Below are 13,637 nucleotides of genomic sequence, written 5' to 3'. Positions count from 1 at the left end.
GGGACAGCATGTCAGAGACCTGAGGGAATGTGCTGGGACTGGCTGGGAAGGCCTTCTAGGGAACATGGATGAGTGTGTGTGTGTGTGTGTGTGTGTATGTGTGTGTATTATGCAAAATCATTATTTTTTTACTTTAAGACATTTTATTTTGAAATAACTTAATACCTTCAGAAGTTACGAAAGAGCACAAAGAATTCTGGTATACCTTTCACTGAGATTTCCCAAATGCTAACTAACACCCTACCATATCTGCTTTGTCCAGTCTGGTAAACATGATGTCCCCTTACCTCTAAATATTCCAGTGTATATTTTCTAGAAACAGGAACACTTTTTTACATAACACAGTATTAACAAAACGAAAAATTTATGCCTGATATAGTACTTTCATCTACTTTAGAGAGCTTGTTCAAATGTCACCGATTGTCTCATGAATGTCCTTTATAGACAAAGGTGGGGAAATACACACACACACACACACACACACACACACTCACGCACACTTTTTCTGGTTCGAGATCCAAACCAGATCCCAGCTGGCAGCCAGTTGTCCTGTCTCTTTGGTCTCTTTTATTCTGAAACATCCTCGGCCATTTGCAGTCTCTCATGACTGTGACATTGTTGACGATGGAAGGCTCGTTACTTAGTTGAAAGGCTCTCAGTTTGGGTTAGTGTGATGTTTCCTCGTGGTTAGATTCAGTGTAGAAATTTTAGGCAGAAATAAACCAGGACTGATGTGTGTCCTTGTTAGGGCTTCATATCAGGGGCCCATGATGTCATCTGTCTCATGGCTGGTGATGGTATCTGATCACATGGGGAGGGTGGTGCCCCTCCTCTATAAAGTTAATGACCCCCCCCCCTTTGTAGTGGATAAATTCTCTATGAGAATAGAGAGATCCTTTGAGACTATGCAAAATCCTTTTACTTAACCATGCTTTCTCCTACTAGTTCCAACATCCACTGCAAATTCTTGCCTGACGTAAGTATCAAAGAGTGGCTTCCACATGGTGATTGATTTCTCATCCTGTCATTCCTGCTAGAGTTTTTCACTGCCGTTTTATTGCACGAAATAACTTCTCCCTCATTTATTCCATCAGTGTGGATCCATGATCTCTTTTTATTCTCTGGGTTATAACTCATTATTACCCGCATTTATCCTTTTGCTCCAATTGTCCTAAATTTGGCCAGTGGGGGCCCCTTCAGACTGACATGTCCCCATGATCCATCGAGCATATCCTCATGTCTGTCTCGACGAGATGTCTGGGTTCATCCTGAATTTTCCCTGCCCCATCTTGGAACAAACAGTTCTCCCTCTCCCTCCCACTTCCCTTTTTACGGTGTTTCCACTCACCATAACCAGCATTTAAAGCATCTGGTTTGTACCCAGGTACTATCTGTGTTTTCAGGCATCTGCTCAGGTATAAAATGCAAGGGCTCTTCTCAGGAAACAGACCCTTCAAGGACCAGCAAATAAGGGGAGGACTGAAGAATAAGGGGAGTGCAGACAGACATCTGACATCTTTACAGAGAATCCATGTGTGGTTTGGGGTCTAAGGAGCATTTTAATACCCAGGGTTCACTTTATCCGCACCAATTACCTGCCTGCCTTTTGCCCCATGCCCCTGAAAGTAGAGCCAGCTGATGGACACCCTTATTGTTGTAAGGTAGTCATTTAACTTGGAGAAGAGAGGATTAGAACAACACCATTCAAGATGAAGCGATTGCAGCTCTAAGTCAGGATAATGCACTCGGATAAGAATGCTTAATCTCCAGGGAGTGCCCCAAATCCCCACGGCGTGCTTTCAATACTTTGTTTCGCATTTGGAAGTCTTGAGCAAAAAGAGGTAGAAACTTCACAGAGACGGGGGTTTACCACTCAGTGATCTAAGCTGCCTGCCACTAGCCCATGGAGTATCTTCGTGCAAACTGAAAAGAGGTACCTTTTCCCCTGGCAAGTATGGCCCTGAGCCATGCATGTGCAAGGCGGTGAGCGCAGGGTGGGCTGGCCACTTGCCCCTCGCCTGAGTGCCTTGTGTACAACCTACACAACTGTACCCAGCAGCCCAGGGTGCAAGAGAGCCCCGGATGTCTCCTGAATGCCTTTCACAAGGGGATCTACTGCCGAGGACAAGAAAGGGCAATTGCATGGTTAAATGTCAGCAATTGGTTATATACACATGTCAATTCCATTAAATCCTTGCTTTCATAAATCGCTGTCACCTGGGGAGGCTAACCCCTTGCTTAGGAGAAACTAGGTTAAGAGGCCTCCTGTGGGCATCTTTGCTTTGTATCTCTGAGGTGGTGGCATCGGAAACCTGCCTGGGGAGGTTCTTCTACGGAAGGTAGCGTTTCTGGAGCTGCTATGATTACTTAGTGTCCAGGGCCTTGATTAGCTGTAACACGGCAATCGGAGCTGTTCCAATCACATGTCATGAATGTCTGAGAATGTGGGAGGACGTCTTGGGGTGTGGGGGCAGAAACAACCTGTGAGGAGAGGAGGGGGAGAAGAGGGAGAAGAAGCAGCAGCTGGGAGTCCTGGCAAGGGAGTGGCCCCTCCATCTCATGTGTGCCTCATGTTGGCATTTTTATTTTCATTTTACAGAAGCAACTTCCTGTTGTGAACAAATAATTATACCCCAATGTAATCATGTGACAAAGCTCTGTCCTGATTACATGGGTTGCCTTTTGGTCCTGCCATGGAATGCATTCTTTACATTATGTAATATTACCTCACTTAACCTTTGCAGGATTCCTATATTTTTATAGCTAAGGAATGTAGGTGTTAGGACTGGGTGCAGATATCTTTAGCAGAAAACAACAAATGACTGTGGTTGTAACATATAAGAGATTATTTTTCTCTTTTATAATCCAAGTTTAGAAAAAGGGAGTCCAGGGCCAATGGTGGCTCCACAGTCAGCAAGGACTCAGATTACTTCTGTATTTTGCTCCACCATCCTTAGCACCTCATGGTTCAAGACGGTTGCTGGAGCTCCAGCCATCATGTTTGCCGAAGGATGGAAAAAGGAAATGTACTACTATCTGTTTATTTCTCCAAGAGCTTTCCCAGATGTTCTACCCAATAATATTTGCTTACATTTCATTAGCCAATTCTAGCTGCAAGGGAAGCTGGAAAATTAGTCTCTTTATTAAGTATATTACCTCCTGAAATAAATATGGGGCTCTGTTATCAGTCAGGGTATGCCTAGTGCTTATATAAAAAAAAAACACCTCCAAATATCAGAGATGTAATAAAATAAATGTTATTTTGTGCTCACACCACAGTATAACACAGGTTGAGGGACAGGATGGGTGCTGTGGATGTCTGCTCCACCAAGTCACTCAGAGACCCAGGCTCCTTTTGTCTTGTGGCTCCCCCCTCTTTTAGGTGCTTGGAGGTAGCAAGTGGAGAAAGACAATGAGGATGGGCCACAGGAGGTTTTTATGGTCCAGATCTGGGGAGGCCACTCCCTACTTCCGCTCACATGACATTGCCAGAACTTGGTCACGTGGCCACCTAACCTCAGGAGGCGGGGATGTGCAGTCTCTGTGCACACAGAAGGAAGAGGGACTCACGGGCATCAGGAAGCACAGTGGCCACTGGGCAGACAATGTGCAGTGGGCCAGGCTGCAGAAAGGGAAGCCCTTCGCCCACGCAGAACTAGAATTAAAGCCCAGGGTCCCAAGAAGGAAGAGCCAGCTTCCCTCCGCAGCAGAGAGCCAGAGCCCAGGACGTGGCTGGATGATGCTCATGGCTCAGTGACATCCCGTCCCCTGTAGCAGGAAGAGTCCCCTCCCCGGAAACACGGGGACCAAGCCAGCCTCCCGCCACACTTCCTCTGAAGGATACAATTAGTGGAGCTCTCCAGACAGGGGCTGAAAAGTACAGCCTCCCCCCATGACCTGAATGGATCATTTGTGGCTCAAATGACAGACAAATGCAATAATTAGGCCTATTTAGTAAAGAGGGGTGAAAGGTCAAACTGGGAGGCCAACCATCTCCTGTTACCGGCCTGGTGACCAAGTCGGGTGATGTTTGTACAATAAACCAACTCTGGCCACCGCCGCCCCGCCGGACCCGCTGCCTGCCGCTGCCCTGGGGCTCTCCGAGCCTGGGCTTACACACCAAGAGCTCGGTTTCCAGGAGCCCGACACCGGCGTACGGGATGCCAGCCGTCCTAGGAGGGCCGACTCGGTAACCCACCAGGCAGTGGGTCTGGGCCCTGTACTCCGAGTCCCCAGCTTTTATCTCTTTCTTCTCCTTTTTTTTTTTTCTCCTAAAAATCTGATTTTGTTTTATTTTAACCCAAAGCAGATGATTCGGCAGTTTCTCAGCCTTTCACAGCTCCCTGCCTGGGAGGGTTTTCTGAGGGGTGAGAAGGGCAGGGGTGCTGAGCCCCAGACTGGGGCTCGGGCGTGGGACCCCCAGGAACAGGCAGATGCATGGATGGTGCATGGATGTGAGGGAACAACAAGCATATGGGTGCTGGCTGCAGGCCTCCCCTCTTCCTCCCTCCTCCTCCTCTCCTTCCCATCCCCCTTCCATCCCCCTCTGCTTCGTCCTGGTAAAGACAGAGGGACTGGCATCCTTTCAGGTGGCAAAGCAGCACTGTGCCTTGAACCTTTGCCTCCTGCCACTTCCCCCGTCCCTATAGCAGCTCTCAGAGAAGGACAGATCCTCAACGAACACCTTCAAACACCTGGAAAAGCGGAACGGCTCCTTTGCAGCCTGTATAGGGCATCTCGGTCCAGAGGACAGGAAACTGGGAGCAACTCTATCCCTCACAAGCCCCCTCCTCAACTTGGGTCTCCATTTACATGAGAAGGGGAGGGGGTTCTGGTTGGTTTCACCTCCAGCCATCACTGATGGACTCACGTTGAGTAGGGTGAGGGGCTCGTGACTCTAGGGTCTGACAGGTATCAGTGGGTATCAGTGAGAAGTCTTCAGCGCCCTGGGACTCAGTTTCCCCATCTGTGAAATGGGGATGAATACAGGGCTCACGTCACGGGTTGAATCAGGACCAAAGGCAGGTGGTGCCTAGGCTGGGGGGTCTCTCCATTTTTTTTATGATCATGCAAAGCCCTCACAGGGGATACCCTTGTAAGCCCCCTACCTTCCTCCCCCCTTTCCTACCTGGTTGTTCCTGCTTTAAAAAATGGATTCACTATGGAGGGGCCAGAGGTAGGGAGTCCCGTCCTTGAGAAAGGCTTCCTCTGGCCCGGTCACTCAGGAAAACGACCGTCCCAACCTTCTGTCCCTTGGGGCCTGGCAGCAGCCAGGAGGCCGAAGGCGCCAGGCCAGAGCCGGTCTCCACCCGAATTTGGCAGGTTCTGCATCTGAACTCATGGAGCCTTTGGTGGAGGCTGGGGTAGGGGGAGGCGGCAGTTCATTTGCTCTTAGACAAACACGACTTCCTGGTTCACGGAACAGAAAGATTAAAAGTATATATATTTTAAAAGCTTCACTCTCTTTCCTGCCTGCCGCATCACTTTTGGAGACGCGACACTGGGGTGAATTAAGGTACAGGGATCAGAACCTGATGGAGCTGGGGCGGGAGTGCCAAACGGGGAGACACTCAGGACATCCTGTCTTGGCCTGTGGGGGATCCAGAGGCGCTGGAAACAGCGATGAGGGACACATGAGACACTTGTCCAAGCTAAGTTGGCTGCCTGCCCCCCATCATCCAGGCAGACTCCCCACTGAGACCCAGAGATCCATGGGGCTGACGGAGCAGATGACCGGCCCCTGACCAGGACGCCTGGCACGGTTCATGCGCCTTTGTTGGAGGGAGAGCGAGAGCGGAAGGAGGCCTGATCTGTTTGCGTGTTTGTTTGTTTGCGGAGGAGGTTCTTGCGCGCCCTCAAAAGGCCCCTGGACTCCGCGGCACAAGCCAGTCCCTCAGCAGGGGTTATTTTTGTCTTATTGTGCAGATTAGAGCCCAAGTGTTGAAGCCACCAAAATGGGTATGAAAACACCGGGTATGAGCTGGGCTAAGGGGGAAAGACAGCCTTGTCCAAAAACATGGCATTCAACTCGGGGGTGCCGGAGACCCTCCTCCAATCGGCGAGGGTCTGGCGTCTCACAGAACAGAACAGTCACCTGAATAAATATTTCTGTCCTGCTAACTGGCAGCCGAACGAGCGAGCGGCTTGTTTCCAGGGCCTCACCTTTAACCCTTTGTGAAACCACTTCTGAAAGCACCCAGGAGGCCTTGTGTTTGGACTTATTTGGAGCCGGAGATAGGAGGCAGCTGGACGTGGGAGGTCTCAGACCAACGCCTGCCTGGGCCACCAGGAACTGGGAGACCTTGGACAAGTCGTTAGTAGTAACCCCCTTATCCAGGGCTTGTCTAGGGGCTCAGGAGAGGAGACCGCAGCTGCCCCTTGCTGGCTGCAATGCACCTGTGCCGTTAGCTCTATGACTCAGTTACTCGTGCTCACCTCACCATGACATCGGTGCTGCTGCTACCCCCACGAGGAAACTGAGGCACAGAAAAGGTCATGGCCAAAGGCCACAAAGTAGGTGGTGCAGGCAGGCACCAAACCGCATCCTGACCCGAGGACGGCCCACCATCCAGGAACACAGATGCTCTTATTTCTGTGCCTTGTTGAAACCATATCATACGCCAACATGCAACTGCTTTTGACCTACAAAAACGGCAATTTCGTGCGGTCCAGCCTGACAGGAAGCATCCAGTAATGCGAGCCTGCAAGCTGAGCAGGGCGCGTGCTGGTCGCACGCAAATGGCCCAAACATGCTGGGCCAGCTGGTGGCCGGAGTGCGCGTGAGTGCGTGGGCAGGGGGAAGGAAGGAATGACTGCCGATGCCTCAGAAGGACATGCTGACCCTGGGAAAAGAGCGTCAGTTGCAGAGGGAGAAAGAAATCGGCTGGGGCTGGGGGACAGAGCCAATTGTTAAGTGGAAGATGTAAAGGACCATCTCATCTTGGGGTTTGCAGGTCCTATAGTTTTTCCGGGTGAGTTAAGAAATATTAATACTTCCCAGCCAAGCTACACATACTGATTTTGGTTCCTTGTACATGACATGAGGGTTGTATTCTTACCCAAATCTTTAGAATGTTTAGGAAATAATCTGATTCTCTTGTTCCCATTTTAAAGATGAGGGAATCGAGAGAGGGAAGAGATATTTGCTGACCATTAAACCAAGAAGCTGCATCTTAAAGTTCCTGATCGCTCGTGCCAATGCATCATAACGTTTTCTTCTCTGCTATTATCATTTCCCCCAGCGGTTTCTTTCCGGCGCAGTCACTGAAATCAATTAAAAGGCTTAAGCTGGTACCTCACTCTTAACCTATTGCAAATTAGATTTAGTAATAATCTGATTTCAGCTCTCTTGTAGCGGGTAAAAAAGAAAACTCTTTTCTGGGAGATTTTGGTTTTGGTGCCTAATTAGGTTGGTTCTACCATTATTGCATTTTAAAAGTAAAACATGATTTTATAATGAACAGTGAAACCACAGATGAGATGGTGTTGCAATTGGAATCGCCCAGATAAGCAAGAAAGCCGTACCAGATGCTCACAGACCTGGGATGGGGAGGCAGGGAGCACGCCCGAATTCAGATTCCGCAGATGTTCTGATGTCTGGGTCGTCCCAAACATTCCACATTTAAATGCCTGGCCCGTCCCTCAGTTTTTCACTTGATTGAAAGGAACATTAGAAATGGGAGGGCATGACTGATGTAAACTAATCAGAACCCTTTCCAGCATCCAGCCAGACCTGCATTTCTCTCTCCCGGCCTGGACCACGCTGGGCGGGTTCTCAGCAGCCATCACCCCACCCTCCCTCGTGTCTCCTCGCTTTCTGGTTCCCACCCTGGTGCAGACGGAGACTGTCCTCAATGACCTGGACACGGGTCCTGGCCAGAGGAAAGCTCCAGGCCAGCGCTTTGTATGGCGGATGCTCTGCTCCCATCCCTGGCTTGTTCTCGATCATGGATTCCAAGGGGAGGACCATTCCTGAGACCTAGGAGGCTCCTCCTCCCACTAGGAACAGTGCTCACCTGAGGCACTTAGTTCTCTTTGAAAACAGAGAGACACTTGGGGCTGTAATTGCAATGGAAGGTGCCTGCCGCCGGGAAGTAAGCCAAGTCAGTCTAAGTCTGTGGTGGGAAGGGCATGCAAAGGAGGCTTGGGTAGGAGGTGGATTTAAATTGGCCCCAAACACAGGAATGTCAACCAAATTCCCAATGCCTTTCCTCTCCCCTCCCGCCTCTCCCTACATCTATCAGAATTTTACACCTCAAAGCAGGGGTCCTCAAACTTTTTAAACAGGGGGCCAGTTCACTGTCCCTCAGACCATTGGAGGGCCGGACTATAGTTTAAAAAAAAACCTATGAACAAATTCCTATGCGCACCGCGGGCCCGGGACGAGTCTGCTGCTAAGCAGGACAGGCAGTGGCACCCGGCGGGCCGGATAAATGTCCTCGGCGGGCCACATGTGGCCCGTGGGCTGTAGTTTGAGGACCCCTGTCTTAAAGTTTAAAACCTCCAGAAAAGGAGAAAAGAGAGGACTTTAAAATAAATATTTCAAATAAAGTACCTTAAATATATAGTATAAATTTGATTTACTGCAAATCAATTTCAGAAGTATCCAGTATATGCATTATCAAATGCAACAACGCTAACTAATATTTTATTGAGCCAGCATTTATTGAGCACCTACTGTGTGCTAGACATTGTACTAGGTGCTGAGGATAGAGTAGAGGATAAAATAAATAAAAATCCCTGTCCCCATGGAGCTTTCAGGGTGGGAGGGGGATGGGAGACGACAATGAAACGAATCAATAAACAGGATGCCAGGATAGTGATGTGTGTTTTGGAGAAAAGAAAGAAGTGGGTGGAGGCAGGGGCATGGGTATTTGCAGTTGTAAGTAGGGTGCTCAGAGGTCATTGCCATGTGCCTTGAGATGCCCATTTGACAGGCGTGGGAACCCAGTCTCAGCAGTTAGTTGAATGAGTACCTTGATTTAAATCTGGATTTGCCCGAGGACACACTGTCCAAGCTCTTTGTTATCTATTTATTACTCAGTACATCATGTTTTTTTCTAATCATTTCACTTGCTTGCTCGTATCATAGCAACCTCCCAGCAGAAACGATTGTCCCTTTTATGGATGAGGCGATGGAGGCCCAGGAAGTAATTTGCTGCTGATGGCCCCCAGTGCCGGGCAGCTGGCCAGGAGGTCAGCAGATCTCCCACCAGCTCTGTCCCGCTGGGGCCACCGGGTACATCTGATAGCGAAGGACCCTCATCTCTGGCCAAATCTTTAAAAAGTGGCAGCGTGACCTCTGACATGGTCTGGTCTGCAGAGCGCCATCCAACATGAGCCGGCCATAAAGCTGGGAGTGCGCAGATTTCGAGGAAGATTGAGGCATTTATCACAGGAAACGCTCCTCAATTGCTATTACCTTCCACCTCTGCTACCCTGCATGACCGCAGATGGAGGTTTTGATTTGTGCCTCTAGACTCAGGAACAGAGAAGGGGACCAGATCCACCAAGGATCTTAAGGAGATCCTTCAGATCCACTCGTCTGTTTGTTTTGTTGTTTTTATTTAAAAAGAAAAGTGTCAAAGTGAGCCTGTTTGCCTCACGGGAGCCCATTTCTGATGGGCAAGGCTGGGTGGGGGAAGGTGGAGGTGGCCTGCCCAGAGCCTCCTGTTTTGCAGCATTTTGCAGTGTCATGGTGGCAGGAGGAGCCTGCAGCTGGCAGGGCTGATGTGCACTTGACCGTGGGTAGCCTGAAGCTTTTCTCAGAATGGCTCACCAGTGCCTAACCCGGCCTCCACTTTAAGAAATTTTCTAGGGGAAGATTTCTTCCTTTTATATATATTCAAGCACACACCCCCATTTTTTAATTAAGAAAGAAATAGATGCTTGCTTTAACAAATTCAACTAGACGGACACAAATAAAAAGTACGCGCTTCCTCCCGGCTCCTGTTTCCACACCCTGCAGAACCACTGTTGGCAGACGATGGACTACATTCAGAATTTCCTTGTGCAGCAGCCTCCCCACTTTACTGTGGGGCTGCATTCCAAGTCCCAGTGGCTGCCTGAAACCACTACATATACAGTAAACCCTCGATATTGCAGAACTCGATTGAACAGACTTTGGATTTAACGGACAAAATTTCTGGTCTGTATAGCATATGTGAAAATTGACACCCTGTTAATTTTAGAATGCTTTTAACTGTTGTATTGTACCCCGAATCTCACAAAGGACGCCTCAAAAAGTCAAATTATGGAGTCATTTATTAAAGACCGGCAGCATACGAGGGGCAAAAGCTCCAGATCTCGCAGCCCCGAAAGGTTCGCCACATCTGGCTTATATGCAGAATATTACAAAGGTATCGATTATATCTTTGGGTTTGGAATGAGGAACCTGGTTTGCACAAAGCAGTTATAGTAGCGAAATTGAGCAAGTTAGTTATCTATAGTTTTGGGTCTGCGGATCACCGAATCAACAGAAACACATTATCTGGGGCCACCGAGGCAATTTAGAATAATTGTGCTGTCCAGATTCCGGGACTACTGAGTCAACCAGAATGCATTATCTGTAGCTACTGAATTGTGCTGTTCTGATTCCGGGACCACTGAGTCAACCAAAACTCATTATCTGTAGCTACTGAGACAATTTAGGGTAATTGAGCTGTCCTGGTTCCCAGAAGAATGTGCTTCAATAACCAGTGAGATCACAATCAATGGGATATTCAAACCACCATCAATGGAGTATTCAATCGATTGGGAGAGCATACATAAGTTCAGAAAATCAAAATAACTTTTCTATTGTTTTAGCAAGCAAATAAGTACAGAAGCCAAACAGCAGGGTTAAAATATTAAATAGCAATTTTTACCCAAGCATGGTTGCTACCATGCTTCATAACCAATATTTGCTTATATTTAAATCAACAGGTTATTTTTTGTTATTAATTTACTGTTTGTTTTTAATCCTTACCCAAAGATATTTTTTCCACTGATTTCTAGAGAAAGTGGAAGGGAGGGAGAAGAGAAAGATGGAAGGGAAAGAGAATGGAGAGAGAGAGAGAGAAATGTTGACATGAGAGAGTTGCGTTGATTGGTTGCCCCTGGCATGCACCCCTAATAGGAACCTGCAACTAAGGTACATGCTGGTCGCTGGGAATCAAACTTGAGACCCTTCAGTCTTTGGGCCAATGCTCTAACCACTGAGCAAACCAGCAGGTCACTTCACTGTTATTTTTAACTCATTTTAGCAAATAGGCCATATTAGAAAAGCACTGCAGTAATTTCGCTGACATAAATAAATACTATATATCTACAACTATAGTCTACATGTTTAAATCCAAAAGTCACCGCTCATAAACACTGTTTGGTGAATGATTAGCATGTGATCATCCTGCATCGCCATGGTAATTGGTTCTGTTGTCACATGGCCTGACTTTCTGCAGCAGCTTTAACCTGTGCTTGCCAATGTTCCCACATGTGCTGTGTCATGCCTAGCCGGAAGCATTTGTTCACTCCAGGTGACTGGTGAATGCACACATTTACTAGACCTATTCAGTATAAATTTGTGTGTTTTTTTTAATTTATCTTTTTTTAATTTAATAAATATTTATTGTTCAGATTATTACAATTATTCCTCCTTTCCCCCTCCCCCATAGCTCCCTTCCACCTGCTTCCCACCCCACCCTCTGCCCTTACCTCCCCCACACTGTCCTCATCCATAGGTGTACGATTTTTGTCCAGACTCTTCCTGCACCCCCCATCCCCTTTCCCCCTGAGAATTATCAGTCCACTCCCTTTCTATGCCCCTAATTCTATTATATTCACCAGTTTATTTTGTTCCTCAGATTTTTAATTCACTTGATTTTTAGGTTCACTTGTTGATAGATATGTATTTGTTGTTCATAATTTTTATCTTTACTTTTTCTTCTTCCTCTTCTTAAAGAATACCTTTCAGCATTTCATATAATACTGGTTTGGTGGTGATGAACTCTTTTAGCTTTTTCTTATCTGTGAAGCTCTTTATCTGACCTTCCATTCTGAATGATAACTTTGCTGGGTAGAGTAATCTTGGTTGTAGGTTCTTGCTTTTCATCACTTTGAATATTCCTTGCCACTCCCATCTGGCCTGCATAGTTTCTGTTGAGAAATCAGCTGACAATCATATGGGTGCTCCCTTGTAGGTGACTAACTGTTTTTCTCTTGCTGCTTTTAATATTCTCTCTTTGTCTTTTGCCCTTGGCATTTTAATTATGATGTGTCTTGGTGTGGTCCTCTTTGGATTCCTCTTGTTTGGGGTTCTGTGCGCTTCCTGGACTTGTAAGTCTATTTCTTTCACCAGGTGGGGGAAGTTTTCAGTCATTATTTCTTCAAATAGGTTTTCAGTATCTTGCTCTCTCTCTTCTTCTGGCACCCCCATAATTCTGATGTTGGTACACTTGAAGTTGTCCCAGAGGCTTCTTACATTATCTTCAACTTTTTGGATTCTTTTTTCTTTTTGCTTTTCCAGTTGAGTGTTTTTTGCTTCTTTGTTTTTCAAATCTTTGACTTGATTCTTGCGTTCCTCTAGTCTGCTGTTGGGTCTCTGTATAATATTTTTTATTTCAGTCAGTGTATGTTTAATTTCTAGTTGGTCCTTTTTCATATCCTCGAGGGTCTCGCTAAATTTATCAGCCTTTTCTAGGATATTCTTGAAAAGCCTTATAACTGTGGTTTTGAATTCTATATCCAGTCATTTGTTTTCCTCCATTTCTTTCATTTGTGATCTGTTTCTTTGCGTCCGCATTTTCGCTGCTTCCCTGTGTTGGTAGGGTAGCTTTGTGTGCTAGGTTTCCTATATGGCCCAGTGGGTCAGCCTCCCCAATTAACCTGAGGTGGACACTCTTGGTGAACCCCTTTGTGGACTGTGTGTACAGCCTTGTTGTAGTTAAGTCTTAATTATTGTTGGTATCACTGGGAGGAATAGACCTCCAGGCCAGTTGGCTGTGAGGATCAGCTGTGTCTACGCTGGGAGAAGTTCGGTGCTGGAGACAGCCTTATAGGATCAGACTTGCAAAATTGCAAAAGCCTCTGTGCTCAGCTTGGATGGGGTGGAGAATCAGGGCGGAGCAGACAGTCTTGGCTTCCTGTCAGCCCTGCCCTTGCGCGCGCGCCTCCAGACCTCTGCCTTCCGCAACTCCCCTAAGTTTCTGCCTGACAATCCAGATTCCCCCTGTAAGAGCATGGGTCCCCAGGGGCTCGCCCAGAACTGGGGTTCAGTGCAGTCGGAACTAGGGTTCAGTGCAGTCAGGAGCTTCCGACTCCCTTCCGTTAGGGAATGCCTGCGGCAACCCCCGCATTCAGCTTTCTCTGCGAGCACTCGCGTGTGCGCACGCCTGCCTCCAGACCCGCCACGGCTCCCCCGGGTCTCCGAGTCTCTGAGTCTCTGTGTGCCTTTCTCTCTACCTGACAGTCCAGACTCCCCCTGTATAAGCCTGGGTCCACGGGGTTTCACCCAGAACTGGGTTTCAGTGCAGTCGGAACTGGGGTTCAGTGCAGTTGGGGGCTTCCTTCCCCCTCCCGCCAGAGAAAGTCAGCCAGGCACTCAGTCACCCTTCCTCTGTGTGTGTGTCTCCATACCTCAGCCCTCCTTTGCCGCTCCTCTG

Source organism: Plecotus auritus, assembly GCF_963455305.1.
Source record: "Plecotus auritus genome assembly, chromosome: 10".
In the NCBI taxonomy this organism is placed as follows: Eukaryota; Metazoa; Chordata; class Mammalia; order Chiroptera; family Vespertilionidae; genus Plecotus; species Plecotus auritus.
This window is presented reverse-complemented; position numbering follows the sequence as displayed.